Genomic DNA, 6,632 nt, shown 5'->3' on the forward strand with positions numbered 1-6,632 from the left:
TTAAATTTGTATAACAGCTACAGACTGCACTGACACCTGCCTGGAAGACAGCTAGACTGCACTGACACCTGCCTGGAAGACAGCTAGACTGCACTGACACCTGCCTGGAAGACAGCTAGACTGCACTGACACCTGCCTGGAAGACAGCTAGACTGCACTGACACCTGCCTGGAAGACAGCTAGACTGCACTGACACCTGCCTGGAAGACAGCTAGACTGCACTGACACCCGCCTGGAAGACAGCTAGACTGCACTGACACCCGCCTGGAAGACAGCTAGACTGCACTGACACCTGCCTGGAAGACAGCTAGACTGCACTGACACCTGCCTGGAAGACAGCTAGACTGCACTGACACCTGCCTGGAAGACAGCTAGACTGCACTGACACCTGCCTGGAAGACAGCTAGACTGCACTGACACCTGCCTGGAAGACAGCTAGACTGCACTGACACCTGCCTGGAAGACAGCTAGACTGCACTGACACCTGCCTGGAAGACAGCTAGACTGCACTGACACCTGCCTGGAAGACAGCTAGACTGCACTGACACCTGCCTGGAAGACAGCTAGACTGCACTGACACCTGCCTGGAAGACAGCTAGACTGCACTGACACCCGCCTGGAAGACAGCTAGCCTGCACTGACTGTAACCTACATGTAATGCAATGATCTGCTCGCTGAAGTCAACCTTCAAACTTCTTTATGAAGGGTTATGCTCAGTATTTTGTAGCGGTATGAGAATCAACAGCAGAACCGACTGTTATGCAATTCATTTAATCTCATGTGCAATTTGCTTAGCCTTACCCCCGTAATTACAAAAACAGCGAACGTGCATTTCACAAAAATCGCCCTTTTTTAACGTTTTGGTCTAAACACAATGGATTTCAAAGATATTGGTTTAATTTAATATACGGACAGTGCTAGAGGTTATTATAGAAACAAACAAATACAAATCTAACTTTAAATATGCTCGTTTATAAATACCAAAACAAATAAAAATGTAAGTTTAAATCTACAGATTTTACAGTCGAAGGGTGATTTACCACGAGCATTATTCCGTCTTCAAAGCCAGACCGCCGCAAGAAAACAAGGGCAGGATAAAGACAGAAATAAATGAATAAACACGTAGATTAATAAATAAATGAATAAACACATGCATTAATAAATAAATGAATAAACACATACATTAATAAATAAATGAATAAACACGTGCATTATATATACAGACGTGCTCAAATTTGTTGGTACCCCTCCACAAAAAACGAAGAATGCACAATTTTCTCTGAAATAACTTGAAACTGACAAAAGTAATTGGCATCCACCATTGTTTATTCCATATTTAATAGAAATCAGACTTTGCTTTTGATTTTTTATTCAACATAATATTGTAAATAATTAAACAAATGAAAATGGCATGGACAAAAATGATGGGACCCCTAACCTAATATTTTGTTGCACAACCTTTAGAGGCAATCACTGCAATCAAACGTTTTCTGTAGCTCTCAATGAGACTTCTGCACCTGTTAACAGGTAGTTTGGCCCACTCTTCCTGAGCAAACTGCTCCAGCTGTCTCAGGTTTGATGGGTGCATTCTCCAGACTGCAAGTTTCAGCTCTTTCCATAGATGTTCGATAGGATTCAGATCAGGACTCATAGAAGGCCACTTCAGAATAGTCCAATGTTTTGTTCTTATCCATACTTGGGTGCTTTTAGCTGTGTGTTTTGGGTCATTATCCTGTTGGAGGACCCATGACCTGCGACTGAGACAGAGCTTTCTGACACTGGGCAGTACGTTTCACTCCAGAATGCCTTGATAGTCTTGAGATTTCATTGTGCCCTGCACAGATTCAAGGCACCCTGTGCCAGGCGCAGCAAAGCAGCCCCAAAACATAACCGAGCCTCCTCCATGTTTCACTGTAGGTATGGTGTTCTTTTCTTTGAAAGCTTCATTTTCTCGTCTGTGAACATAGAGCTGATGTGACTTGCCAAAAAGCTCCAGTTTTGACTCATCTGTCCAAAGGACATTCTCCCAGAAGGATTGTGGCTTGTCAATATGCATTTTAGCAAATTTTTGACAATTTGCTAAAATTATTGACAAATGCATATTCTGTCAAAAGTGGAGTCCTCCTGGGTCTTCTTCCATGGAGCCCACTTTCGCTCAAAAAGCGACGGATGGTGCGATCAGAAACTGACGTACCTTCCCCTTGGAGTTCAGCTTGTATCTCTTTGGCAGTTATCCTTGGCTCTTTTTCTACCATTCGCACTATCCTTCTTTTCAATCTGGGGTCAATTTTCCTCTTGCGGCCGCGCCCAGGGAGGTTGGCTACAGTTCCATGGACCTTAAACTTCTTAATAATATTTGCAACTGTTGTCACAGGAACATCAAGCTGCTTGGAGATGGTCTTGTAGCCTTTACCTTTACTATGCTTGTCTATTATTTTCTTTCTGATCTCCTCAGACAACTCTCTCCTTTGCTTTCTCTGGTCCATGTTCAGTGTGGTGCACACAATGATACCAAACAGCACAGTGACTACTTTTCTCCATTTAAATAGGCTGAATGACTGATTACAAGATTGGAGACATGTGTGATACTAATTAAAGAAACTAATTAGTTTGAAATATCACTATAATCCAATTATTTATTATCTTTTCTAAGGGGTACTGTGGCAATGTGCCCCGCCCCTGTGTGCTTATTATGTGTTGTATGTTGCGTGCGTGTGTTAATGTTGGTGTATAGATTGGTACACGGGATATAAACGGGTCTGTGTTTCACGTGTATTTAAAAATGTAGATTTGTATTTAGGCACGAGGAGGGCACAAATCACTTCACGTGCTGGTTAAATGTAATATGTGAGCACGGGGTTGCACAGAATTAATTCACGTGCTGGGATTCAAGTGAATAATTAATTAGTAATTGAATCCCAGCACAACAGTATATATAGACACATTTTCATTCACTCAGGGTTCGGTGTTCGTGAGTGGAGAACGGGTGAGAGAGAAGGAGAAATAAAAGTTTAAATATCAATTGCTATTACGTGCTGGTAGGACCAGCACGATACTTGTTTATTTAAAACTCACCGTGTTTGTTTGTGTGTCTGTCCGTCTGTTTACTGTATAGTCCGTTTTGTTTGTCTCTTTATTTTTGGCGTGAAGTGCCGTGTCCCGTGTTTTGTGTTAAAACCTTTTATTTTCTGTTCTGTTTAATTAAATGCTGAGCGAAACCATTCGCTCAGCTTCACCAAACCACCCCTCTCTGTCTGTTTATTTCCTGCTTCTGGTCTGACACCACCCACTCCGGCCGTCTTTGTGACAGGTACCAACAAATGTGTCCAGGCCATTTTAGAATATCTTTGTAGAATAAGCAATAATTCATCTCTTTTCACAGCTTCTTTGCTTTATTCTATGACATACCAAAGGCATGCAAGTATACATGATAAAATAGCTTTTAATTTCATCACTTTTCAGGAGGAATGAAGCATTATTTCAATGAGCTGTAAGGGTACCAACAAATTTGAGCACATCTGTATATCTATAATCGGTTTTGCGATATATTTAATATAAAATGTATACAGTATTGCAGTTTTGTTAGAGGATACATTAGTTTATCTCTAATGTAATCACAGTTTTACATATAGACTGCCCCTGTTTTCATTTACGTCCCAAATTCTGGGCCGCTTTGGTTTTTAGATAACGTCCCAGATACTGGGCCACTCTGATAACATCCCAATTTCTGGGCTGCTCTGGTTTTTAGATAACATTCCGAATTCTGCATTTTCGAATTCAGGCCAGTTTTTGAGATATTCTGCTCAGCTGACAGCCGAGTTTCTAGTCATGCATGCACAGTTTACCATAAACTGGACCGTTAATTCATTTAAGAGTAACCCTTAGTACATGAATCAAAGTTAATGTATTTTTACTCTCCCCAGAAAACATTTAGGAACATGGTACACCAAAAAAAACATCTCATTTGCTTATGTAATGTCCATCAATATATAGTGAGGTGGAGGGGTTTATCAGAACTTCTGGGTTTAAGAGACCAGTGCTCTTCAACAACTTCAACAACTTTTATTAGCAAAATGAAAATAATAAATAAAAGGCTTTTTGCAATTTTAAACTACAGTTCAAAAAGTCTGTGATTTACAAACGTATGATTAACTAAAAATATATAAAAAATAAGGACATGTGGTTCCATCCCAACAGAATAATTAAAAAAAAAATCTCTCCTTCCCGACTTCAAAACACACATCATATTACTAACCCTGCCTCAGAGCATGAACACAAAGAGATCAGATTGAAACAAAAACAAAATAGAATAGACGGCAAACCTTGAGGTGCTCTTTCCTTTGAAGTTGTTAATGTCATGTTTAATAACTGCTGTATCTGTGTGTCAGTGTCTGAGTTAATGTCATGTTTAATAACTGCTGTATCTGTGTGCCAGTGTCAGAGTTAATGTCATGTTTCATAACTGCTGTATCTGTGTGCCAGTGTCTGAGTTAATGTCATGTTTAATAACTGCTGTATCTGTGTGCCAGTGTCTGAGTTAATATCATGTTTAATAACTGCTGTATCTGTGTGTCAGTGTCTGAGTTAATGTCATGTTTCATAACTGCTGTACCTGTGTGCCAGTGTCTGAGTTAATGTCATGTTTAATAACTGCTGTATCTGTGTGCCAGTGTCTGAGTTAATGTCATGTTTCATAACTGCTGTATCTGTGTGCCAGTGTCTGAGTTAATGTCATGTTTAATAACTGCTGTATCTGTGTGCCAGTGTCTGAGTTAATATCATGTTTAATAACTGCTGTATCTGTGTGTCAGTGTCTGAGTTAATGTCATGTTTCATAACTGCTGTACCTGTGTGCCAGTGTCTGAGTTAATGTCATGTTTAATAACTGCTGTATCTGTGTGCCAGTGTCTGAGTTAATGTCATGTTTCATAACTGCTGTATCTGTGTGCCAGTGTCTGAGTTAATGTCATGTTTAATAACTGCTGTATCTGTGTGCCAGTGTCTGAGTTAACCTCTTCAACTCCAGATTCAAAATTAATGTGCACTCCAGGTACCAGATTTAGACATTATTGTAATTGGTAATTTTACCCCTGAAATTGGTATAAAATAATATTTGGAAAAAAGTCAATACATTTATAACATTTTATTAACCCTTTAGGCTCCTGTGTGCTCGATAGTCATATTCAATAAAGCAAGACAGGCACAAACGTTTTTATCTTTTTTTACATTTTATTTTGTAGAACAAACATACATTCTATATATAAAGTTAGCAAAATGTACACTGCAAAATACATATTACACAAAATATTCAAGTTTTTTTTTTTTTTTTTAATGTAAACCACATACGAAATTTTGCATAGGAGGCTGTGTGGTCCAGCGGTTAAAGAAAAGGGCTTGTAACCAGGAGGTCCCCGGTTCAAATCCCACCTCAGCCACTGACTCATTGTGTGACCCTGAGCAAGTCACTTCACCTCCTTGTGCTCTGTCTTTCGGGTGAGACGTAATTGTAAGTGACTCTGCAGCTGATGCATAGTTCACACACCCTAGTCTCTGTAAGTCGCCTTGGATAAAGGCGTCTGCTAAATAAACAAATATTAATAAAAGAAAACATTTTTATAAAATATACATATATAAATTTTATGAACAAAAAGTAGTTAGATTGTGAAATATTGCTACACACTTTTTAAGGCTTGGAAATATTTATGTCTTTACCAGTTTAAGCATTGTGAGTGTGTTGTGAGCCCACAGTATAAACTTATTTCTTCATATTTACACAGTTTCCTTATTTTCCTATTAACAGTATTTCAAGCCATTGTTTTGCAATGAAGATGCTTTGCTGGTTCATTTTCCATGGTTTGTTCATGCTTATCAATGTACAAGTTTGAGGCTGAACAATAAATAAAATATGTTTTGATAAAGCTAATGCTTATTGCTTTTATAGTTAATTTTAAAAGCATGGTAATGCAAGTGCTCTTTCCTTTGATGTGCATCCTGGAGCTGAAGAGGTTAATGTCATGTTGAATAAACTACTGTATCTCTTTGCTGGATTGTTCTGATAGTGTGCAAAGACAACGAGAGTACAGATTATAGTGCAATTGTCTCGGAAACAATGTGATTTTTAAAATTTCTCTTCAACACTGATCACGTTTCCTAATTCAAAGAGACTATTAAGTTTTGGGAGCTTGTATTAAACTGGGTAAATTGAGCAGTGCAGGGGAGCGGTCAGACTTCACTGGGCTCCTCGATCACGTCTGATAACGGCACTGTCTGTGCTGGACTAGAAGCCTTGTTGGACTTCCAGCTGTGACCTGTGTGTTTTTTTATAGAGCCACAGACCGACACAGAGCCCTGCAATCACACAAAAAAGAACTGCTCCTAAACCCCTCCAGTCAGAGCTCAGGACTGTCACATGATCTGGTGCTGCTGTGGGTGGAGCCGGAACCACGACTACTGCAGTCAGGGCCGACCCGGACAGACTGGGAGAGTTAACAGAGCACTCGAGTTTCCCTGAGACTCCCGCCCACTCTTGCAGGGCCGATTTCTATTGGCTCTCGGGAGATCAACACACGACGCCTCATTGGCCATGAGAACACGTCTCCTCCCTCTGAGTCTGCTCTGCTGAAAACAGGTCC

Source organism: Acipenser ruthenus, chromosome 44 (assembly GCF_902713425.1).
Source record: "Acipenser ruthenus chromosome 44, fAciRut3.2 maternal haplotype, whole genome shotgun sequence".
In the NCBI taxonomy this organism is placed as follows: Eukaryota; Metazoa; Chordata; class Actinopteri; order Acipenseriformes; family Acipenseridae; genus Acipenser; species Acipenser ruthenus.